The sequence below is a fragment of the Herpailurus yagouaroundi genome, unplaced genomic scaffold (genome assembly GCF_014898765.1).
Source record: "Herpailurus yagouaroundi ecotype Mexico unplaced genomic scaffold, PumYag 186, whole genome shotgun sequence".
Lineage (NCBI taxonomy): Eukaryota > Metazoa > Chordata > Mammalia > Carnivora > Felidae > Herpailurus > Herpailurus yagouaroundi.
In genome coordinates, this window is record NW_024412417.1 from 11,860,639 (window position 1) to 11,886,531 (window position 25,893).

Below are 25,893 nucleotides of genomic sequence, written 5' to 3' on the forward strand. Positions count from 1 at the left end.
TCTTTTTCATTCACACCTCCCACCTATTTAATAAGCTACACCTAGTATGTGAATTCATGCTATCTAGGTGGTATGGACTTTTAAAATAAGCTCTTGAAATAAACTACCAAACCCTCTTGTTCCAATTTGTAATCCCACCAGTCAGAAAGGTGCTTATTTCCCTGAATTCTTACCAACATCCTTTGCTATTTCAATAGCTTTTTCTGAGTCACAAAAAAAAGTACTCCAATTTCCATTTATCTGATTACTAAACAAATCAAACATTTGTTCACATTCACTGTCCTATTTCTTTAATGATTTATCTGTTGATATGTTTTTGTCCGTTTTTACACTGGAATATTGATGCTCCTTTTTGATTTTAAGCTTTCAATATTTACTTTCTAGCATTTGTCCTTTAATTTTGTGGCATTTTGAAGACATGTAAAATTTTTATTGAGTTATATATACAAAGCTCTTCTGTAAATTGTTTTATATGCTCATAAAATCTGTTCAGAGGATAAAATCTATTTATCGATATATATACACCATTTTTGGTATTCATTCCTTCTTGAGGATACAAGTTTCATCACAAGTCATTTCCCTCCAGCCTGAGGAGCATTCTATAGCATTTCTGCTGTGCAGGTCTCCTTACAATGAATTCTCTCAACTTTTGTTTGTCTGAAAAACGTCCTAATTTTCACCTTCATGTTTTATGGATATTTTTGCTGAATTCAGAATTCCAGGTTGACAGCTTTATCCTTTTGAACTTTATTTAAAAAAAAATTTTTTTTAAATTTTATTCAAATTTGGAGACACTGAGCATGACGTGGGGGGAGGGCAGACCAAGGAGGGGAGGGCGGGGGGAGGGAGGGAGGGAGGGAGAGAGGGAGAGGGAGAAAGAGGGAGACTGTAGAGGGAGGGAGAGGGAGATGGAGAGGGAGAGGGAGGGAGATGGAGAGGGAGAGGGAGGGAGACACAGAATCCAAAGCAGGCTTCAAGCTCTGAGCTGTCAGCACAGAGCCCGACATGGGGCTCAAACCCACAGACCACGAGATCCTGACCTGAGCTGAAGGCAGCCGCTTAACCAGCTTAGCCACCCAGGCACCCCTGAGAGTCCCATAATGTAAACAAATACTTATCAAAATCCATTTTAAAGCTTTCTTTCTAAAAGACAATATATACTATTCACAGCAACTCTATTTTTCATAGTAACAATGGTTTTCCTGATACCATAAATAGCTGACAATTTAAGTTATAGAAAAAGGAATCACTGGTTATCTGACCAAATGATCTAGTATACAGAACATTCATTTAGGTCACAGGGCATAACTTCAGGAACCAATACTGATAAATAAACAGTGGGGGAAACTATGTTTCCGCACTATCTCCTATGTAGAGAGTAGCTAGGTACAATTTAATGTAGCAATTGACTACCAAAAAAAAAAAAAAAAAAAAGAATTATCATAAGCCACCCCTGGATCAGATCACACTAGAAGTGATGTACTAGAAATGATGTGTCCACACATAAGCTAATTTCAGCCCAAAGTAAATAGAGCTTTTTATAAATCAGAACCATCTCATTAAGAGAAGCTTAAGGCATTAATGTTTCTGGATTTTCATATATGCCTTTCCCTAAACAAATATAAACCACTAAAGTTTATTACAATAAACCTTGTTGTTATTCAAAGGATTATTTAAATGTTTAAAGTTTTTAAGTTATGCCATTCATTTTACCAACTTTAAATTTGGAAAATCCCTATTTTCCTCTAATAAATCTATCCCCCAATATACCTGCCAAATTCAGCTGGAGCAGCAGTGCAGGCTCCAAGCATAAGTCTTGCTCTCCAAATAATATTAAGAGGACACACTCTTTTATAAAAACTCTCAATTATTAAACATCTCCTTATACAATCTGGTAAAAATATAATAGGCACAACAACAAATTTTTGGAGGAGGATAAAAATGCTTAAAAATAACAGCTAATACATGGACAGGCTTCAAAGAAATCCATGAAATCTCTAAAACAGTATACTAAATCATGAATATATGTATATTCTAGGGACAGAAGCCACAGCTCTCAAGAAATTCTCCAAGGAGCCTAAAGTATAACAAAAGTTAACAGCTACTGCTGGGATGCTGGAATTTCTGTAAAAGTTATTTTCAGTTTCTGTAAATTTTCTGCTCTCAGTAATTTATATTAGTATGATATTCATATCTGTACTAATTATTACCTCAGTTAGAACATACTTGTATTCCATTAAGATTTGAAGTTGCAGTTCTTTCCAAAAGAGTTAAGTTTTGGGGAAGGTTAAAAAACAACTTTCAGGGGCGCCTGGGTGGCTCAGTCGGTTAGGCGGCCGACTTCGGCTCAGGTCATGATCTCAAGGTCTGGGAGTTCGAGCCCCGCGTCGGGCTCTGTGCTGACAGCTCAGAGCCTGGAGCCTGTTTCGGATTCTGTGTCTCCCTCTCTCTGACCCCCCCCCATTCATGCTCTGTCTCTCTCTGTCTCAAAAATAAATAAACGTTAAAAAAAAATTAAAAACAACAAAAACAACAACTTTCATTCCTAAAACAAATGTCTCAGGTTCACAATGCAAGAAGAAACGTGAGGTATGTAGATGGCCTAGAATAATTTATCAAACATTTAAGAAACAAAATTCTACAAATAAAGGCTAATCAATATTGTATATTCAAAAGACAATTGAAGGGCGCCTGGGTGGCTCAGTCCGTTGAGTGACCGACTTGGCTCAGGTCATGATCTCACAGTTTGTGAGTTCAAGCCCCATGTGGGGTTCTGAGCTGACAGCTCAGAGCCTGGAGCCTGCTTCCGATTCTGTGTCTCCCTCTCTCTGCCCCTCCCCCACTCATGCTCTGTCTTTCTCTGTCTCAGAAATTAATACTAAAAAAAGATTTAAAAAAAAAACAAAAGACAATTGGTTATAAATAGGCATATAAAGAGATTTTAATGCTATTACGTCATCTTCACTTAAAATGGCAATTACGACTGGAAAATGTTAAGTTTGTCATTCTTCATAGAGTCAATAGCAGTATCTCTATTTAAAACATAATGGACACAAAGAGATAAAATATTTGATGTCCAATGAGAAAGAATCAACAATGATGCTAGAAATACAGTCTAAATGCCTTTCAATTTGTGAATGTCTCCTCAGAAACGTGACCATATTATATGCAGCTCTAAGGAAATCTGGGTTCTATTTATTGCTACCAAGTGGTTTTGTGGCTTTGGTTTAGTAACAACTTCTCTGTATCATCTGTAAAACAGGGAAAACAGAACTGTGGCAGAGATATTATATACTCACCTGTTTCATTTTCCTCCTGAGCACATATGAGGACCACATTTTCCATTCCATTTGTAGCTAGATGCAGTCATGTGTCTAGTCCTGACCAATGTGAGTTCAATGATGCATGCTCCTTCCAGAACTGGTCCCTAAATCAGCCCTTCAAACATCCTCTGAGGTCTCACTAGTAACTCTGGGGGGGACTCCAAGCAGGCCATAGGGGCAGCTGAGTCACGAGATGGAAGGAATCTGAATACCTGAGTCATCCACATGGTTTTTTGTGTGATGAGAAATAAACTCTTTCATTGTGCTCCACCATGAGATTTGGGGGTTATCTATTTCAGACACAATAATCTTACCTACCTTAGTGGGGGGAAGATAAAATGAGGTAAAAAATTTAAAGTAGAAGATAAAATGAGGAAGGGATTTTTTTAAATTTTTTTTTTTAACGTTTATTTATTTTTGAGAGACAGAGAGAGACAGAGCATGAACGGGGGAGGGGCAGAGAGAGAGGGAGACACAGAATCTGAAACAGGCTCCAGGCTCTGAGCAGTCAGCACAGAGCCCGACGCGGGGCTCGAACTCACATACCGCAAGATCGTGACCTGAGCCGAAGTCGGACGCTTAACCGACTGAGCCACCCAGGCGCCCCGAGGAAGGGATTTTTAAATTCTATACAAATGTGGGGTAATGATAGCAACTATTTTTTTATATATATTTTAACGTTTATTTATTTTTGAGAGAGACAGACAGACACAAGCAGGGGAGGGGCAGAGAGACACACACACACACACACACAAAGAATCTGAAGCAGGCTCCAGGCTCTGAGCTGTCAGCACAGACAGGGGTTCAAACTCATAGACCACGAGATCATGACCTGTGCCCAAGTCAGACTCTTAACCGACTGAGCCACCCAGGCACCCCCACAACTATTTTTTTAAATGTTTGTTTTTGAGAGAGGGAGAGACAGAGCATGAGTGGGGGGGAGGGCAGAGAGAGAGGGGGAGACAGAATTGAAGCTCAGGCTCCAGGCTCTGAGCTATCAGTACAGAGCCAGATGCAGGGCTAAAACCCACGAACCAGGAGATCATGACCTGAGCCAAAGTCAGAGGCTTAACTGACTAAGCCACCCAGGCACCCCATGATAGAAACTTTTTATCCAGAAAGTAAAGCAGAAACTTTGGAGTCACTACATCTGGGTTCAAGTTCAGCCTCTGACACATATTAGCTAGGTGTGTGACATTGTGTTAAATTACTAAGACAGTTTCTTCAACTATAAAATAAGAACAATAATACCTACAGCCCACCAGATTATTATTAGGATTAAGTGAAATAACATATACAAAGAATCCAGCAGAGGGTATGGCACATATTAACCACTTAACAAATATTATCCAAACTATCACAAATATCTGAGAGGATGGCACAAACCACCTACTGGATAAAACTGTTGGAAGGATTGTAACACTTAAGGCTAGAAATAAAATGAAACAAATTCTTGGCTCCAAAGGGCTTTTCTAATGTAATCAGAAAAGTTAGGCTTTTGGTAGTTTAGAACACATCAGTATAATACATTAAATTCTCTAAGGTAAATATAAATAATGATTTTAGTCTTAAGTTTATATAGCTACAAACCTACCTCAAGTGATCGTTCTAATATTACAAGTGGGATAATTTCAGTTCAACTACTTATAAATGGGTGAAGTGGGGGTAACTGAAACAGATGATTAGCACAGGCACTATCAGTTTCCAGCAAAGTTCTTTAGAAAGACTCAAATACACTACTATGAGCTCTATCCTTAAAATAGTTTCTACAATTTCACAGAAAAAGAAACTAAAAGTTCAGAGTAAATGATTCCCATATACCACAAAGCTTCTCCAAAGAAGCAGTCCTTAAACAGCTTCACAAACATACACCTGCTACATTTATCTCTTAAAGCCGGTTAGTGATTGGGAGGTAGAACAAAATGGTACTTTGTGGTTTTAGTAATATTCATTACAAATAATACTCATTACTTAATCCATTACAAAAAGCAAGCTACTGCAGAAAGAAAAGGCATTATTCATTCCATTTTTCCAATTAAAAAAAAGATTAAAAACATTTTGGCTGGCTCATTCCAGACCCTCTTTGTTCAGAAAGGGAAACAATACATCAGTAGGGAAATAGCTGGGAAAGCATAATGCAAAATGCTGGGCATGACAGAGTGCCTAGAAACATTAAAAAGTTTTAAAATAGGTTTTAAAAAAGATACCTAGGTGTCAAAATTTTTTGAACTGGTTAAAATACTCATTGCTACAGATCAACAGAAGGGAATTACTAACCTAGTCTGAAATCTTAGTCTATCTACTGTTTTGAATTTCAATGTCCTTATTTGAAAGTTGAAGTGATTGGACCAGATAATGTCTAAAAGACTATGATTCTAACATACAAATGTGTAGAGTTTTAATATACAGCATATTCCAGAGTGAAAAGTGGGTAATTTAGACTGTAAGATAAAGAATTTTTGGTTTTAAGAATGTCTCCAAATCCTCGGGCACCTGGGTGGCTCAGTTGGTTAAGCATTTGACTCTTGATTTCAGCTCATGATCCTGTAGTTCATGCATGGGTTTGGGCCCAGCGTCAGGCTCTGTGCTGGCAGTGTGGACCCTACTTGGGATTCTGTCTCCCTCTCTCTCTCTGCCCTTTACCCACTCATGATCTCTCTCTGTCTCTCTCAAAAATAAACAAACAATAATAAATAATAAGTTATCTTCAAATTCTCTCAAATGTTAGTATACTCTTCTGCTTTAGTAAATCCAGTTGAATGAGTATAATCTTTGCCTTTCTGATAATCTTTTTCTAACTGATTAACATATTTTTTGAGACCAAATACAGAAGCACATAGGACACTGAACTGGAATTACTAAGTTGAACTGAAAGTCAGGATATAAGACTTCACTTGGTTTTACAACTCTCCCAATATGACTATGCTTCACTCTCTTACCCTGTCTATAAAACAAGGGAAAATGTGCTATCATCTATTTCACTGGATTAGTATTAAAGTATGTCTTTGAAACACTTTGAACCACTCAGACAAGACTGTTACAGAAGAGATTTTTTTCATTATTAGTAACTTATCATACCAAGTCTAAGTATAAAAACAAAAGAAAGAAGTTCCCATGAGACTACTGCATATGGGAAGTCCTCTTACCTCCTACATTGGAATCAGTTACAATTAATAAATCAATATAAGATGTTCTTATAATACACAGAATCTGGAAATGTGACTAGGCCCATTGCAGCACCAGATTTTAAATCTCTGATCTACATAAAAACTGCCTGAACTAATCTATCCTTCAGTTTTTGTTTATATGAATAACCAACATTTCTTAAATAGGCATTCTTAAAATCATGAAATAAGGAAGGGCCTTTGGAAAGAGGGGTAGGGACAGATAAATAGGTGTGAATGGCAAAAATAAAACCATTCAGAAAAGATATATTATGTACAGCACAAGATGTATTATGTATATATAGCACAAGGATTATTTTATCCAAATCAAGGGTGGCAGTGGTTCCCTAGTAAGAAGTTATTCACAAATATAGCTAAATCAAATAGATGCTTCCTTACAGCTAGCAAAATACCCTTTAATTAAAAAAAAAAAAAACCTTAGGGTGGGAGGGAGGGGAGGGTGGGTGATGGGTATTGAGGAGGGCACCTTTTGGGATGAGTACTGGGTGTTGTATGGAAACCAATTTGACAATAAATTTCATATATTGAAAAAAAAACTTAAACTATTATTATGGATGAATATTCTTTGCCTTTTTGCATAAACATAATACACTTTACTAATGTCCTTAATAAAAATTTCTGGAATCACGTAGTAAGTTGAACAGTGGCCTTCAAAAGAGATGTTCCCATCCTAGCCGGGAACCTATTAATAATATCTCATTTGGAAAAAAATTTTATAATCATTGACCTAGAATGATTGTGGAGATAAGATACGAGTCAGGCCTTGAAAGAAGAGAAGGACCTTAGATAAGCAGAGAAGATGAAAAAGAGTATTCCAGACAGACAAATGCATAGGAAAAGTCATGGAGGTGAAAACTATCCACATTTTGTTAACATATTTACCAAATAGATCAATTGGCTGCAGTGTGGGGTTTTTTGGCAGAATGGTGAGAGACTTAGGTTAGATTGTGGAAGGCTTTGAATACCATGAAAAATCTGAAATTTATCTGTGGGAAGCAAATGGTGATTTGTAAACAAAAAGACTAACGAAATCATGCAGAAACCAGGTGATTAATGAAATTTCAGTCTGGGAAAATAGAAAGTGGTCTGAGCTTTTGGCTCTACCACATTGTCCAACAGCACTTTCTGAAATGATGGAAGTATTCTAGACCTGCACTGTCCAATATGGTGGCCAGTAGCCACCTACAGCTATGGAGCATTTGAAATGGGAGTGGTGCAACTGGGGAACTGAAATTTTAATTTTTTAAAATGTTAACTAATTTAAACTTAAATAGCCCCATGTGGCTAGTGATGATACACTGGACTGAACCGCTCTAGAGTTTTCTCACTTATAAAATGCAAAGTGCAATGAGAACATTAGTGTCCCTAGGCTAAGTTCCACAGCCAAATAAAGTTGGTGCAGCATTCTGATAAAAGCAAACAGGTATTCAAGCAGATGCACCTGAGCATGACTAAAACAGTTCCAGGTTTGTAACCTTTTCATTTCACTCTTTGCATCTCCTTGATTTATTTAAGAGACCCACTCTGTCTCTTGCTGATTTTTCAAATTGGTCTTTAGGTTGATGTATCCCATGAGTCTACAGTTAAATAGGTAAGGCATCTAATTTAATAGAATTTCTGTGGAAAGGAACAAACATTTCATACAAAAATGCCCCTAGAGCTATGCTGCCCAGTGTGAACACATACTGGAAAAAAAACCAGTATGAATAAAAGAATGTAAAGGCACTCATTCATACATGTTGAAATGATAATATTTTGGATACACGGAGTTAAATAAAATATATTATGAAAATTAATACACCTGTTTCTCTTTAATTTAGCCAATAGAAAATCTTAAATTACATTTATGACTCACATTAAATTTCTCTTAGACAGCCCTGCTGTAGAGAAAGTTATGACATAGATACCTCACAATATACATACTTTATTCAGTTAGTACATACTTACTCAGCATCTATTATTGTCAAGCTTTATGCAACGTTCTGGGACTTTAACAGTGAAGAAAGAGAATGGTCCCTGCCATCAAAGAGCTTAAATTATCTCCTACACTTCTGCACATTTTACATATATTATCTCATTTGTGATAATGCATAAAGATAATTTAACTTTAGAATACTTTACCATTTGGGGGAGCAACGATCAATGTATAACTAAGAAATTACAAAACAAAGATTCACACTAATGACTATTTTTGTGATACACTAGTTATATTACTATGCTATATAATATGTATCTGGAAGCCTAATACTATCACATTCCCAGTAGCTTCTCCTGGTTTCTTGATCCCTCCCTCTTACTAGTTTGCTCCCTCTTTATGGCTCACCTCTCTCAGACTGCCTCTTCGACTGGCAACCTGCCTGCTATTCACATTACAGCAGGGTTATTTATACTTCCAGGGGTCTCCAAAGAAGGAAAGAGGTTGAAAATGTAAGTGTACATAATTTCAAGCAGCCAACTTCAGTTTTTTGAACCCAAGACTGAGTTTTGAAGTTTCTTTTCAGCTTAAACTAGGTAATTTCTGTAGGATTTTGCTTTATAATTCAATGCACAAACTTATTTGAGGGCTGAAACAACTCATTAGTTTTGTTCTACTGAAGCTTTCACAAGAAAACTCTCCCAAATAGGGCTTCAGAAACAAATTAACAAGTAGTATTTCTCTAGCAAATGATTTTTAAAATAAAATACTAGGTAACATCAATAGGTCAAGAATATATAGGATTTTAAGGCTAATGACACAACTTTCAGGAAAATGTTACTAATAAACTAAATGTTCAGGTTTGACAGCTACAAAGAGAGCAAATACAAACAAAACTACTGTACTTTATCAAAAGGTGGCAATTTTTCCTAATTTAATAAAATATTACTAATATATGATAGTTATTGAGAAACAAAATGAAGTACCCAAGTTTTAACTACCCAAAATGATTTCACTGCCTTTTTTGGTTGAAGTCTACCAGCATCTGAAATACAGATGTGTTTAGGAAAGGAATACTATTCCTTGGTCTTTAGCTGTGTGCAGGTGTGGCTATATACATAGTTGTTTCAATGTTACACATCTGCTGCCAGCAAACAGAAAACTTACTTTATGATATTAAAAAAAAAAAACACTGAAGAAAAATAATAATTACTCCCGATTGGGGAAAAAAATGGCCTAAGGAAAATGTAGCTATTCTCCTTAAGTAACTGGATTAGCCTTTTGCTAAAAAGGAGTCAAACCAAATTTAAGCTAACATACCTCATATATGATCATGGGTCCTCTCAATCATTAACTATTAGTGCTACCATGCCATCAAATATACAATGCAATCAAATATAAGTTTAGAAATTCAACTTCTGTTTGCTCTCCAGTCCAAAATGGCCTATCTTTTATACGGGCCCCAAACAATAAAAGAGCATAAAGTTTAGTGCAAAACCAGCCTGCCTTTGACAATCAACTGTCACTTGTTAGTGGCATCAGAAAAACAAGTAACGATTCCTGAGATTTCCTTTATAACTTCAAGATAGAATAAGTATAAGGAGGCAATTCAGATGTAAATGTAACAAAATTTATCCCCAGCTCACTCTTACTCTGTGCCCAGAACTAGCTTAGGGACTTTTACATGTTATCACAAATATTTGTCCTCCTCTTCCCCTTTGATAAATTCAGAAAATTACATTGTTCAGTCCTCAGTGCCCTCCAGATTAAAAAAAAAACAAAAAAAAACAAAAAATAAAGGAAGAAGAAAAGCAGGAGGATGGGAGATGGTTACAAACCAAAGAACTTCTGTGATAAGTCTAAATTAAGTGTTAAAATCAGAACCCACCATAATATATGAGATTCTTTCAAGTGTTAAAAAAGTTTGCTTCAAATTACCTATATTTAATTCTATCAAACAACCTCATTAGAATAGTATCTTTCAATCTGATCCCATTAAAGAGAGGTGGCCCCAAGGTGTCTTACATTCAAACTGCAAAAAAAATTACGACTTTCCCTACTTCAAATTTCTGAGGTGCATTTATTTTCCGTAAAATGAAGGATCTTTAAAAACAGATACTGATCTTAGTATCTTTCATACATTAGGTGGAAAAAAATATGGTTTCATTTAGTCAAGTAGAAAAGCACCCCAAATTCTACAAATCACTAGCAAAATTTTAAAAAGAAATTAAAACAGTGGTTAGATGACAGTAAATTGGGACTGCTCTTTATATAAACTCTAATCTTCAACTGAGGCCTTCCCCAAATAAAACAACAGTATTTTAAGTAGCTACTGTCTGAAGATTTGGGTTGTGTTTCAATTCCTGAAACAAGCTGCAGTTTTTTAAAAGTTAATCTTACTAGAATCCTCCTGGAAGTCAAAGATATTGAAAAAAATACTTTAACATAAGATGCCAAAGTAGAATTATTGTTCCCTCAGCAAGACACCTTGCGGTGACATTAATAGTTTCCATGGAGGCATGAAATTTAAACTTCAGTTATACTGCATACAGTCATTTTAAAGGAGAAGATTAAACAAAGAAAAAGGTTTTGTTGTTGTTGTTGCATAATTTGATTAAGCCCCAAGACTGAATTCCAAATCTTTACCATGGAATTGCAACTGGCAAGGAAAGAACATTTGAAAATAAGAGTTAACAATAGATCATCGCCATTTTCTACACAGAGAGAAGTATTTACATTTTAATTCAGTTCAGGCAGCTGGGTGCTAAGGACGCATAAAAAGGCAAATATGGTAATAGCTTCAATTATAAACAGACGTGGAGAGCTGCCTATTAAGATGGTTAATGGCAAAACTGAAAATGAAAACAAGGCATACCGTCATAGTTCCCATAACCAAGAGTCAAGGCAATCTAGGTTAAAATAATAAAAAACGAATAAGCCATGTTCTCACAAAAAGAAAAAGAGAGAAGTGGGGCTGAAAGAAAAGATCACGATCATTTCAAGGCAGCCAGTCAGGGGGAAAGACTGCTTGCTGCCTCCACTGTTTACTAATATTTAAAACTAGCATTTCCAGTCAACACCTGGGTTTGAAAATCGCAGCAGCACGGAAAGGCTGGGTCCTTTCCGACGTAAACCCAACAGAACATTCGGCAACGTTTTGCATAGTAAATATTACCCAGAATAAAGCATTGTTCGCGTATTTCCTTCCACCTTTAAAGACCAAAGAGAAAAAACAAAAACAAAAACGAAGATCCTTCTTTCTCCCATAAATAGCCTTCACCTCTCTCTCCCTTCTTTTACTTATCGCCCTTGCCGCGGGGTTAATGAACCCTAAACTTCTTTTTCTTCTTCCCATTAATGGAAACGGGGGGAAAGAGCAACGAGAGAGGGGAAGGAACCCAGATGACAGGAAAAACTCGGAATCAAAACCAGTGGCGTTTCTTCCTGGGCGAAGGCTAGGAACTCCCTGAAGGTTTCGCGTGACGGAGACAAGCCTGGAAGACCCCTATTCAACCCCTGTTAACGTATCTTCTGAGCCCACGGCGACACCATTTTTCGTCTCAATTCTGCTTCTGAAGGGGGTGGCAGTTCCCCCGGATGAACCTTCACGGGCGCACGCCTCCCCTTCCCTAAAGCCCCCGCAGCAGGGGTTGGGGGGCTGTGGCCCCCGCTCCGAATTTACAGCGAGGCCCGGAAATCGGTCCCGTTAGAGCCGATTTCACCCATCAGGAATGCGCTCCACCCCCGCTGCCTCCCCGCGGCGGCCGCCCTCGGTGTCGGCAGCTTCAGGGGCCCGGGAAGTGCTGCAGGGGAGCGCCGCTCTGCCCGTCACAACACTGCTGGGTCGGCCGCCGACTCCACAGACTGGCCGGGCCGGGAGAGCAGAGCTCGGGCGGAGCCCGAGCGGCCGAGGGGGCGCCAGCGCCGGGCGGGGGACGCGGAACCAGCCCCAGGCCTGACCCCCAGGTCCAGGACCGGCCCCGGCCTCGGCCCCGGGCTGAGCCCGAGAGGCGGCGCCTTTCCCGTGGGATTTCTGAATCCATTTCCGTCCCGGGAAGGGGCGCGAGGGCAGCGGCCGTGCCGGAGCGCCTCGGGTCGGAAACGGGAGCCGCCCCTGCCCTCCTTTACCCGGGCGCAACCTCTTGCCGTGCCCGCCCGTACCTTCAACTCCTCGGAGCGGCGGTGGGCGCCGGAGTGCGGGTGAACAGGCCCATCTCCCGGCGGCAGCGGCAGAAGCCGAAGGAAGTACGGAGGAGGTTTCCTCAGACCCGCCGAGACGCCTCTCAGCTGGGGCGGAGGGAACGCAGAGGAGGGGTCCCGAGGGCCGCTTTCCCGAACTCCTCCTCCGCAGTTCTGTCTTGACGGCTGTTCCCGGGAACCAGCGCCACAACTGCCATTCTCCCCCTCCTTCAGCCCCCGCTGTCTCCGCCTCCTCCTCCCACTCCTTCCTACCGCCCCCGGCCCACCCAGCCCCGCCCCGCTCCGCCCCGCCCCGCTCCGCTCCGGCGCGCTGCCCGCGTGCCGTGCGTCATGGCGTCACGCCCACCGGGCCCGCCGCGGGCGGCTCTGGGACGCTGTCGTTAGCTCCGGCGCGTTGGCCCCGGCTGGTCTCGGCGCGCCCCGCCCGCGACCGGGTGGCCGGGAGGGCAGCCCCTCGCTTGTCCTCTACGCGGGCCAGTCAGCCGTCCTTTCTGCCCCTCGGCCCGCAGCACTTCGCCCTTAGCGGGGCAGGTGTCTCCTAAGAGAATGGGTGGGGTGGCCGGATCTGCCCCCTAGGTGATGGGGGATGCTGGACTCGAGGACCCTGGCTTTTTGGTGTTTCGCACGCCATAAATTATTCGTTTCTTTGTGTTCTCACGGTTCACCTGCTAGATTGGCAACCCCAGGGAAAGCAAGGCCGGGATGTTGCTGCAAGTTTCTGCCGCTCCCTGAGTGAAATGTTTTCCCTTCCTGTGGCTGCGCCCCCACCCACTCGTTCTTACAGTTTTAAGCAGGGGCTGCTAGCAACAGCGCTTAGCTCAATGTGAGGGTGCAGAGAATATCTGCCACCCTCCTCTTCCCTTCCCCCCATCACTTAATTTCACAAAGTCGCTTAAGTATTCAGAATTCATACTTCAGTACTTACTGATACATTCTGAATTACTTTAATCCAGCTTTATCTGTTCCATCCCCTCTTATCCTTTAAGCCAGTCATGCCCCCTTTAAATTTTTTAACCTGCACGTGATTTAGTATCAGTTCTTTTTAGCTGAATAAACATTCATTGCAGACCTGGTCCATTCCCTCATAGTTGATTTCTCTACAAGATTCCTTGGCATATTGAGAAATGGAATGTTATGGATGCTGGACAGAATGTCCATTTGCCATCTGTTATTTAACAAAATATATCACCCTATCTATTCTTGTTTTAGTGTGTCTGTCCAATTTAAATTAGAAACAAACCAAGGAGCCATGGTGTTTCAGACGGTACTTGGTAGCTTTGGTAACCCAGTAAATGTTTACCAATTAGAAAACTAAACAAGCAAGGCAGTTAAGCCCAAGTATTTTTTTTTTTTTACCACAAATCTTAAAAGAAGTAATGATGAATATGTTTATTTTCATTTATTGGAAGTTTTAAAGCTGTTTTATACTCCTTGAAGGCTGCCTACCATTTAATCAATGGGATACTTTGTACAAGTAGTACCAGAATAGTAAGTTAAATGGATTTTTGGAACAGTATTCATACATAATATAATCCTTGAGAATGTATCAACATGTTGAACATTTAAGAACAGATAGGGCAATGGCTTGAAAGGAGGTTTTGAGTAAAGAGGCTGTGCAAAGTGGAAATGGTCTTGTACTCTGTACATTGTCATATTTTCCAGAGGTGCCTTTTCCTGCTTGTCTTCTTGAAAGCTGGAGGGATTTCCTACTCTTCACTAAGGCAACATAGATATATTAAAAAACAAATATGTATTGAACATCTCCACTTGAATCCCCATGGGTATCTTAAACTCAGCCTGTCCAAGACAGAATTTCTCTTTTCCTCTAAACTTGTGTCTCTCATTCACCCAGGCCCAAGCCAGAAAGCGAGGATTCTTACCAAGCACCCTCCTTTCAGTCACTTCCAATTCATAATTAACCATCCCTGTTAAACATTCCTGCACTCTCCCTTCTATACTCTCCTTCGGCCTTTAGGGCAGTGATTTCTACTTTGCACATTAGAATTCCCTGAGGAGCTTTAAAAAAATCCTGATGCCCAGGCTGCCCCTGCCAATTAAGTTAGTATCTCTGAGGTTGGCACTCGAGCATCAGGATATATATATTTTTTTAACTCTCCAGGTGATTCTAGTGGTTGAAAACTATTGCTAGGGACTCATCATTATTCACCAGATTACTGCAAAGGCATAATAATTGGCCCTAGGTGCCTTGAATTTTGGCAGCATTGTCCCTTCTTTCCCTACTGTCTTCTAATTCATTCAAAATCAATTCAATAAATATTTATTGAGTGCCTAGTATGGGGGGGTCCCAATATAGCAATGAAAAAGATAGCTCTTGTATCTGGTCTCATAGTCTGGGGGAGTGGGGTGGCACAGTTGGGGGGAGGAAGAAAAAAAAAACAAAGAAATAAAGGAAAGGAAATAAATTTACCCGTGTAACATATAGAAACCAGGAAGGCTGTTACCTTAGTTTGGTGTCTCCAACTAAAGTCTACTCCTCTGACATTTGAGCTGGGTTCTACAAGACAAGAGGAGGCAAACAAGTTAAGGGATGGGAAAGGTAGAGGAAACAGTAGGTGCAAAGGTCCTAGCCAAAGTTGCCAAGTTTAAGGCAGCTAGAGACTGAAGCATAATCAGGACGAGGGAGTAGAACATGGAGTTAAAGAGGCAGGAGGAAGCCAATTATGTAAGACATTTTGAGGTCATCATAAGGAGAATTCTAAATGGTTGGTATGATATATGATTAGACACAATAGATTTTCAAGTGGAGAGACACCTGATTTACCTCTGAAAAGGATCATTCTGGTTGCTCTGGGGACCACATTCTGGCAGAGCAAGACTGGAAGCAGGGAGACCAATTAGGAGACTACTTCAAGAATCTAGGAAAGAAATCAGAGTTCTTTGAACCAAGGTGGAGACGAAAGAGGATGGTTCCAGTATTTGTTTAGAGGCAGAATTGGTAAGACTGGCTTAGAATGGAGTGAAAGCAGGGATGAGAGGAAGAGAACAGGGTTACAATAACAGCTGCTTTTTACTGAATACATGTTACCTGACAGGCATTGTTCTAAGTGGTTTATAAGTATTCAGCCATTTAATAATCATAAGAGTCCCAAAAGATAGGTGCTATTCTTTTTAAAAAAAAATTTTTTTAATGTTTATTTATATTTGAGAGACAGAGAGAACAGGGGAGGGACACAGAGAGACAGAGACAGAATCTGAAGCAGGCTCCAGGCTCTGAGCTGTCAGCACAGAGCCCGACGCAGGGCTCGAACTCACCAGCCAGGAGACACTGACTTGAGCTGAAGTCAGATGCTTAATGGACTGAGCCACCCAGGCGCCCCAAAAGATAGGTGCTATTCTTATCCCATTAACAAATTAGTATCTGAGGCTTGAGGGTAAGTAATTTGCTCAAAGTTACATAGCTGGTAAGTGGCAGAACTGGGATTTGGACCATGCAGGCAAGTTAGTCTGACTCTAGAATTCATATTCTTTTTCTACCCCAACCATAGCCCCCTCCATTGGTGTCACAGTCAAAGTGAAATTTTCATCCACATTAAACTACTTAGGGTACCATAAATCCTTTCTCCTTCCTCCACTTCTCTCCTCCTTCTTCTTTCCTCCCTCTCTGTTACACATGAGCATTTACTTTTCTTTGCACGTGCTGTCTAGTATACCTAGAATGCCCTCTCCCCCCTCCTTCCCTTCCTGGCTCAATGTAGCAACCTTTGCTGGTCCTTACAGGCTACATCAGGCCCACCTTTATGGCCCCATAGCAACCCTGTGCTTACCTCCATAATTTTCTATGTAAAGTGCTTCATCCTTATTTGTAGGTCTTTCCCACTAAACTTTGAAGGCAGCTAACTTAATGCCCAATACATAAGACAGAGAGCAAGGAGGTTTTCTCTGGTCATTGGGAGATACAAATGTGGTAATGCATTGTCCTTGCCTTCAAGAAGCTTGTAAACTTGACAAGGAAACAGACACATAGAAAATCACTCTAATACAAGGACCAAAGGTATCATAGAAACAACATGTTATAGGACAGGACATTGGAGGCAAGAAAGTTGGCTTGAAGGTTCTGCTGGGGAAAAAAAAACGCAACCAGAAACGGGATCTTGGGGGCTTTATTCTCCACCATCATTTAATATGGCTTGGGGAGGCAGCCTTGGGACCTCATCCAGATAGACTTGGGAGATCCACAGTTGACTCACTGGAATGTGCTACTTCCTGACTTCTCACTTTTACCTGTCCCTATGTGAATAAGTGTATTGATCTCCAGTTCAATTCCCTTTCTGGCAAGGTCAGAAATTTCTTCTTATGCAAGTCCCTCCTTTTTCTCATGTGTGAGGCTTCAGAACTTGGGTTCTAGCTGTGGGACCTTGGGAAAGTTACTGAACTCCTATGACCCACAGTGTTGGGCCCAGTGTGTAAGGCGTGAGGGTTTTGCCCTGCATTACCACAAGGGGTGTCACTGACATAGACCACACTGTGGTCATAGATCTCACGTGGATGCGCTTCATAGTAGCCCTTCTCAACATGACCCATCATGAAATAGGGGGAAAATAGTACCTACCCCATTGGGTTGTTCTCAGAACTAAATGAGTAAATGTAGATACAGCACTTAAGCTTGGCATGTAGTAAATCATCAGTAAATGTTAGCTGCTATTACAAGGTAAAGGGAAGCTGGCTAGAGTGGGAATTAATCCAGCTAGGATTTTAAAAGTGGGGTCATCTGTGTCCCTGCTTGGGTGGTTCTCTTCATTGTTAGGACCATAGAGGGAATCTGGAGAGGAAAACACTTTTCTCTTCCAAATTGAGGACCTAGGACCCTCAGAGGAAAAATCCTTCAGGTGGCTGAAAGCTGAGTTGCTCTGATCCACCAATTCCTCCTGCCCCATCTCTCGCTCACCACCTTCCACACGGAAATGGCACCATATACTCCCCAAAGCCAGCCCAAGCCACTCTTTCTTGTGGAAAGATTAGACCCCCTGAAGGGCTATGAATCAGCCTTTAGGGTGGTATTTCTCAAAGTGTAGGCTAGAACCATCATTGCTAGAATCACATGGAGCACCTGTTAAGATAAATTCCTGGGTTCTATCTCAGACTTACAGAATCATTACCTGTGAGATGGTAGTCCTGGAATCTAGTTTTTAACAAGCTCTCCGGGTAATTCATACTACATGTTTGAGAACTACAGCTTAAGTGCTTCAGCCATTATGACAATATCCCAGCTTCAAGCAGTTTTCTTTCACAAGATCTCTCATTAGGCTCCTTAGGAGGGAGGGTATCTCATTCCTCTTCAGGGGACCCATCCAGTTGTCTATAATCTGGTTCATTCTCCCACCCATTATCAGAAATGGTATCTCCTTTAACCTTCTCTTGGTAGAGACTGGAGCCTCAGGCCACCATTACCCATTGTTTATTCCAGTCTTTCTTAATTACCTTCCCTATTTGACTGATCCATGACTTACCCTACTCTGAGCTGGTGACCTGGGCTAGAAACCCCCAGAACTCCTTATAACTAGAGCTGGTTAGACTCACTCTATGTTGGACAGGATACGTTTGGCTGACTAGGTCCAAAGTGATGTGTTGCACTAGAAGCAGGGTATCAGTGGGTGATGAGCAAGGACTGAGAATGACCATATGTCCCAGTTTGCTCAGGAGATCCCTGGCTTATACCTGTTGTGGGGGCTTAATTATTAATGGTACTCCTTTCACTCTCAAAGAGTCCTGGGTTAAACAAATTATCGTCATCCTGATAACGAGCCTCATGTCAAGACCAACAGTTGCAATGCTTTAGCCCTTGGATTGTGCCTAGACCACCCCCTTCCTACTCTCCCAGCCGCCAATCCAATGGCATGGTTCCTTCTTCTCAGATTTCCTTAATGAATTTACTTTGGTGTAATACTTTGGACTTACATTAAGGGATTTATAAGAAAGCACCGTGAAAATTGTTGCTATATTTACTCTCTCTGACTGTATCTGAAGAATGGTTTTTTTTGTTTTTTTTTTTTTTTGTTTTTTTTTTGTTTTTTTTAGTTTTAGCACCTGGAATAGCTGTGTTTCCCCTGTTTGTTATCCCCATTTGTTTTGTCTTCTGGCTACCTAATGGAACTGACAGTATTTCTCTTGGCCATGAGGAAGCTTAGACCTATGTATGTGGCCTCCTTCTGGTCTGTATATGGATTAAACAGAACGCACTTTACACGCTTAACTTACTCTTTTTCTTTTAATTTTTAAAATTTTATTTTAGAGAGAGAGAGCATGAGGGGAGAGGGACAGAGGGAGAGAGAGAGAAAGAGAGAGAGAAAGAGAGAGAGAGAATCTTAAGCAGGCTCCACACTCAGCATGAAGCCTGAGGTGGGGCTCAATCCCATGACCCTGGGATCATGACCTGAACCAAAACCAAGGGTCAGATGCTCAAACAACTGAGCCACCCAGACACCCCATACCTAACTTACTTTTGACTTGAGTCCTCTGTTTCCATTTCTTCACTAACTTGAGATTTAATTTCTCTGGTGCTACATTATATGTATCTGTAACCCATCTTTTATCCTTTTTGAAACAAGGCAGGTATAAAAAATGTTTACAAACACATTCTCACAAACAAACTGGTACTAATTGCTAGTTACATAACTGAAAGAGATTATTTTAAAATGTATACAATGAATAATTTCCTCACTTCAAAATATAGCATTAACAAAATGAATAGCATTTTAAGTAATGCTGGATTTAGCATTATTCAACTGCGTTCTTATCTAGCAAGTGAAAGATTCAAACGAAAGCAAATGAACCAAAGATTAGATTAATTTTCAAGCTGAACTATTTTTAGATATGACCCAGAACCTTATACAAATAATGTAATGAGGAACACTCACCTATAGAAACCGCATAGCCCAATTAGACTCTATTCAGGGGTGTTTACCTTCATAATGAAATTCTCTGCTGTTGGACATGAAGAAAGGGAGAGGAAGGGGCAGGTCAGGGAATCAGAATTGAGAATGTACATTCCAGATAATAATGATCCATGAAGAGGAGTCTTTGGCCAGACGTAAGTGGCCTGTAACAGTCTCCAGACAATTATTCTTACTGCTGGCCTCGATAATATTGCAGGAGTTGGGACAGGGAGCCATATAACATAAAACCACATAAAGAAATTCACCTTAATGAAATTACTGAGAAATACATTTTTTTACAACTAGTTTATTTGGGAGATTGTGCTGAATTTACAAGACTTAAAGTTATATGGATAGTATGGATAGTACACTGTATTATTTTATGGATAACTTAGGCATCTAGTTAAATGTGCTTCAAAAAAATTTCGCCCCAAGTTTATGGAAAGCATGCTAAATATCGTGATTTCTGCCCCTTATCAGCATAAATATACCCATTTATCTTTCTTTAATTACAAAAATTTGCAGAGAATATGGGAACCTGTGTAACTCCTAAAAGAACAAATGTTAACATTTTCTCATATTTGTATTCCTTTTCAAAGCAAAAGAAATGAAACATTATAGCGTTGAAGCCTCCTTTGTTACTCCTCCCAGAGCCCCCCCCCCCCTTCCATTTCTCTCCTCCCAAGGTAACTGTTATCCTAAAAGTTTTACCCTTCTGGCTCACATTGTTATCCTTTTATGATATAAGTGCATATTCACAAATAACATATTCTGTTGTTTTATGTTCTAAATATAGTTTTTGCTAAACAACATTTTTACATAAATGATATTGTACCAAACGTATCATTCTACCTGCCTTTTTTTTTTTTTTTCCCTAATCAACATTGTTTTCAAGATCTACCCATGTTGATACATGGAAATCTATCTTATTCATTTTAGCTGCTTAATAAATGAGTTTTCGTATACATGTCTCTTTTTGCACATATGGGAGACTTTCTCTAGAGTATATACCTAGAAGCAAAATTACTGAAGACACTCTTTTGAAACTTGAAAAATACTAGAGACTGTCTTGTGGCTGTCCTCTGCTCTGATTATACCTGTAGGTATTAATAGTTAGTGGGTGAAAAAAGTAGGCATGTGTATTTGAATTCTCAGAGCTCTTCCCGTAAAAGTTCTAAAATTATTAATACAGGGAGATGAATGTCCATAAATCAAAGTTCCTATATGTCTATTCCCTCATCTTTATAATGAGGGTAATTTAAAAGTACCTCCTTCTTAGAATTTCTGCTAGAATTAAATGAAGGAATAAGTGTAAAGCATTCAGCACCTGGCACTTAGTAATAGCTCAGTAAATATTAGCAATTCTCAGTAGTGTTATTTTAAGATGAGTGGATACTGGATTCAGTGGCTTTTATTTGAAGATAGTCTGTCACAGACAGAATTTTAAGGAAGAAAGAAAGTGTTATCCCCCCTGCAATATCATTTTTGAAAGTTTTATCTTTACGTTTTCCTTTTCCTTTCAAATTGTGTTTAGTATTTTTGGCAGAATATAGCACTGAAACAGTAAGAAGATCCAAGACATTTAAGCAGGGAGAAAACAGTAGGAAAGGTGACTAAGTATAAACTAACCCCTGCTGGCCGTGGACAGCCTGTTTTTGCAGGTGCCATCCTCCCACTTTTTTTGCCTTCCCTTCTGTTCAATGGTATTGTCAGGAAACTCATCAGCAATTAACAAAAGCAATTCTGTTTCTGGGGTGGTTTCAATTTAAAAAATCCCATCTACCTTTGCCAGGGGAATCCCGTCAGAAATGTCAGGAGAAGAGGTATTTAAAAGTTAACTTCCTGGCAAATGTGGTCAGAATCCAAAATGACTGATTAAAAGCCTGTGTGATGTCAAAAGGCAGACGAGAAATGACATGTAATACCTTGAATACATCAGCTGATATTTGGGGTTAGAGGGAACAATTTGTTACCTTACCCAAACGGATACTTGGGAGTTTTCAAAACAACAACAAACCCCCCCAAAACAAAACTATCACAAGTTTGGAGCTAAAATAACTGTGCTGAGCCAACATTCCTATCAGTGATCAAAGAGAAAAAGATTTTAAAATAGTTGAATAACGAAGCAAAGGAGAAATATATCCGAAGTGTCAGGGCTAGCAATCTGTATTCAATTTCAAATTGCTTCTGGGAGTTTTATATCCTGTGATAAAATAAAAACTTTTAAATAATATATCGCAAGGACATGAGGGGAAAACTGAATAATTACGACAATGCTGTGATTTTGAGATGGTGTTGTTCAAATAAGAATTCCCTCACACTAAAATTGTATTATCATTTATTTTTACCAAGAAGAGGAAGATGCCCACGGGTGTCTGGGTGGCTCAGTCGGTTAAGAGCCTGACTCTTGATTTTGGCTCAGGTCATGATCTCATGGTTCATGGGATCAAGCCCCATATTGAGCTCTGTGCCGACAGCACAGAGCCTGCTTGGGATTCTTTATCTCCTCCTCCCTCTGTGCCCCTCTGCCACTGGTGCTCCCCCTTTCTCTCTCAAAATAATTAAACATTAAAAAAAAATAACAAGAGGAGGGGTTCCAATCCAGATTTTGTACAGTGTTGGTTCCATACATCACAGGAGCTATTTTAAATGATCTTCTCAGTGTTTCAGTGTTGAATAGAAGAGGAAATAATTTCATAGCAAGCATTCGAGGATTTAGAAACAATACTTGAGACATTCTATTTTCAGAAGTACAAATGTGCAACGCAATCGAATTCAAGGACTGATGACTAACGTAAATGGTCAATTGCCAGGAGGTAATTCTTTTGTTTCCACTTTAATATTTTACTGATTTATAGACCCAATAGGAACACGTGTAGAGTTTTTGTTTTTCTTTAAAATGAACAATGGGTTCCCCTGAAATATCACATTTAGAAGACGTACGTAGGAAGTCTGGAGGAGAGAGGAAGGTCCTTTCATTTTCTTCTCCTTCCAGTGCCTACGCCAACCTCACTCCCATCTAAAAATGAGTACTGTTTTCTCTTAATTAGGCTTCTAATGTAACTTTGCATTAATTTTTCACAAGTGAAGAATTAAGAATTTGCAACCTGAGAAACCTAAGTATATGTGTATATGTGTTTGCATAATGTCATAAAAAATTAAAACAAATAAAATAGAACCTTATAATGTGACATTTCAGTAAGAGATGATAAGAAAATTAATTCAAAAGATTCATCTTTCAAAAAGAAAATCCTAGAGAAGGAAATATGTTTGCTGTTAAAGGCGGAGAACTTAAAACTGAAGGGTCTTAGCAGAGGGTTTGATTTTCAGGTCTTCCAAAGAAGCAAACCCACGGTCATTCTTGATCTTGGCTTCCTGTATTGTATCTGCTAATCTGTCCCTCTGTTTGACCTGACCAGTTCCGTGGTCTTTGATTCTCGTCAGACTGTCACCTCTGGGCCTTTTCCTCTCAGTGACCTCTGGACAAGATACATGTACCTAGGAATTTCATTCTAGTTTTCTGCCCTCAGCAGCTTCAAATCTCCAGCCTGTCTCCTGGGTCCTTAAGCCCAGTATTTACCAGATCTCTGCTTCATCCTACAGCACAGAATATAGAACATAATTAACGGATAGATTTTCCGATCATTGTTATCAACCTCAATATTGCAGAAAATATCTGCGGATGTTTATGATGGTTTATATCCAAGTATTTATATATGTTGATATACAGAGAAAAATTAGGATAGCCCACATGTACTTTTTAAATTTTTTATTTAATTTTTTTTCTGATCACTCTGGTTTTCCCAAAGAGTCTTTCTGGGCCTACCTCCGGACAGGGAGGCTCTGCATCTAAAAATACGTGTTGGGCCTCTTGGCGGTGCAGCATGGCTTGTGCTGGGGACGCAGGACCCAGTGGGGCAGCGGGAACTCGATCTTGGAGTCCCGGAACTGCTGGGCTGAGGGTTGGTGGCACTTGCTGGGTGCGATCTCCTCCACCTTCGTGATCTGGATCCAGTGAGCCCGGCGTGGTGTGGAGGGCCCGCCCGTGTCTCAGTAGCGCTGGGTGACAGCGCCTGCCGCGGTCGGTTCCGGTACTGCCGGTACAGGTTGTGGGAGCCCCTGCGGGAATCAGAGCACAGCCAGGTGCTGAAGTCCCTCACTCTCAAGGGGGATTTCTCCAACACCTGTCCACAGTGGACGATTTTCCCCAAGACTTCTTCATCTTCTTCAGCTGAGACACAAAGCACCAGAAGCGGAACTTGGCGACAACATGATTAGGCGCAAAGATTCATAAGCGATAGAGGGGCACAGTATGGCATTTGGGGATGGGCAGGAGGCACCCCACCACCTTGTAGTCTCACAGCATGCCCCAGGCCTTCAGGGTGCTCTCTCCGCTCCTGCCGCCAAGCAAGAAAAGACTAGGATAGCTCATAATTTTAACGCACATAACACATGTCAATCATGTCTTTAATTTCCTTCCCTCTCTCCTCCCTTAAAAAAATTCTGGGGTGTCTGGGGGCCTCAGTCGGCTAAGCATCTGACTTTGGCTCAGGTCATGATCTCACCATTTGTGGGTTTGAGCCCTGCCTGGGGCTCTGTGCTGACAGCCCAGAGCCTGGAGCCTGCTTTGGATTGTGTCTCCCTCTCTCTGCCTCCCCCACTTGCTCTCTCTCTCTCTCTCTCTCTCTCAAAAACAAACACTTAAAAATTTTTTTAAAAATGCACTTATTTATTTATTTTGAGAGAGAGAGAGCATGAGCACAAGTGGGAGATGGGCAGAGAGAGAGAGAGAGAGAGAGAATCCCAAGCAGGCTTCATGCTGTCAGTGCAGAACCCAATGCAGGGGTCAGTTTCATGAACCATGAGATCATGAGCTGAGCCAAAACCAAGAATCTAACATTCAACCAACTGAGCCACCCAGGCTCCCTACATTGGTGTTGTAAAGGGGCTCATTGCTGAAAGAATAAAATCATACCATTTGCAGCAACATGGATGGAACTGGAAGGTATTATGCTGAGTGAAATAAGTCAGTCAGAGAAAGACAGATATCATATGTTTTCACTCATATGTGGATGTTGAGAAACTTAACAGAAGACCATGGAGGAAGGGAAGGGGAAAAAAATAGTTACAGAGAGGGAGGGAGACAAACCACAAGAGACTTTTAAATACACAGAACAATCTGAGGGTTGATGGTCGCGGGGAGAGAGGAAAATGGGTGATGGGCATTGAGGAGGGCACTTGTTGGGATGAGCACTGGGTGTTGTATGTAAGTGATGAACCACGGGAATCTATCCCAGAAACCAAGAGCACACTTTACACACTGTATGTTAGCCAATTTGACAATAAATTATATTAAAAAACAAACAAAAAATAAATAAAGGGGCTCATTGCCTAAAGCCCTCAGAAGGGCTTGACCTTGACCGTCTATTGCTGCTTTCAGTTGGTCTTCATCTTCAACCCCATGTCCAGCCTGGCTTCCATCACCCTTGCAGGCATACTGGACCCTCTTACCCCTTTTCCATCCTGCTCTCTCAGTCACACCAATTCCAATCTGTCTGCTTTTCTATTTCTTGTTTCTGAACTTCAGAAAAATGCATACCAGCTAACCTCAAATTAGCAACCCCATTATTCATTTCTTATTGATTTCGAACAGCTATTCCCAGTATTCCCCATTCTTCTAAGTTCCTAATGTCCACTCTCTTTCCTTCATTTTATTCGACAAATACAAATTGAGAATCAACAATATGCCATGCTTGCTATGCTAGGTGATGGGCATTACTGTAGGGGCCCCAAAAATCCCTGCTTTGACAGATCTTACCATCTAGTGAGGGAAACGAAGGTAACTTTCCACCCTTTCTGCTTTGCTAGAAACATCCAGGTCTTTTGGGAAACATCAGCCTCTTCACCCACCCTTTCTCTATGTCCTCTGTCTCTGCTTCTTTGTCTCTAGTTCCCCTCCTATCTCAGAGGAAAAGCCAATCTTATTTACTCTCCCATATGAGCTCTTGAATTCATTCCCTTCTTCCCTCCTCCAACACCTTACTTCCTTATGGTTCTTAATACTTTTCATTCTGAAACAAATGATATTATTTTAAACCCTTGAAATAGTCTGTATTAAATACAAAGCTATATTTTTACTTTCTTTGATGAAAGAAATGCTGAGTACATTTGTTAATATCTTCAAAATCAGAACTGGCAGAGTTTCTTTGAATGCTATCTTTTTTTTTTTTTTTTCTTTTTGAAATCTTCTTGAAATAATCAGCATAGGAGCCAGTGGATTAGCATTTTTGGATCTGGTCTAAACATTCTAATGAATAGTTCCTCAGCAGATATGTCGGTATCACTTCTTTTAAAATGATTTTATTTGGATTGCCTTC

The 25,893-nt window shown here is 40.4% G+C and overlaps 1 protein-coding gene, 1 long non-coding RNA gene and 1 pseudogene across 2 annotated transcripts in view; 1 reads left to right on the forward strand and 2 right to left on the reverse strand.

Moving 5' to 3' along the window:
• Positions 1–12,812, reverse strand: part of RNF19A (ring finger protein 19A, RBR E3 ubiquitin protein ligase) — a 56,926-nt gene extending 44,114 nt beyond the window's left edge. The window contains exon 1 of the mRNA XM_040494120.1: positions 12,585–12,812. The gene's annotated coding sequence lies outside the window, so the exon portion shown is untranslated. The remainder of the gene's footprint in view (positions 1–12,584) is intronic.
• Positions 12,813–15,380: 2,568 nt separating this feature from the next.
• On the forward strand, positions 15,381–18,834 carry LOC121043190 (uncharacterized). Its single transcript, XR_005796719.1, has 2 exons — positions 15,381–15,579; positions 18,666–18,834. It is a non-coding gene; the product is annotated as an uncharacterized LOC121043190 (long non-coding RNA).
• A 4,445-nt stretch (positions 18,835–23,279) lies between these two features.
• On the reverse strand, positions 23,280–23,948 carry LOC121043255 (60S ribosomal protein L18a-like; annotated as a pseudogene).
• Between the last annotated feature and the right edge of the window lie 1,945 nt (positions 23,949–25,893).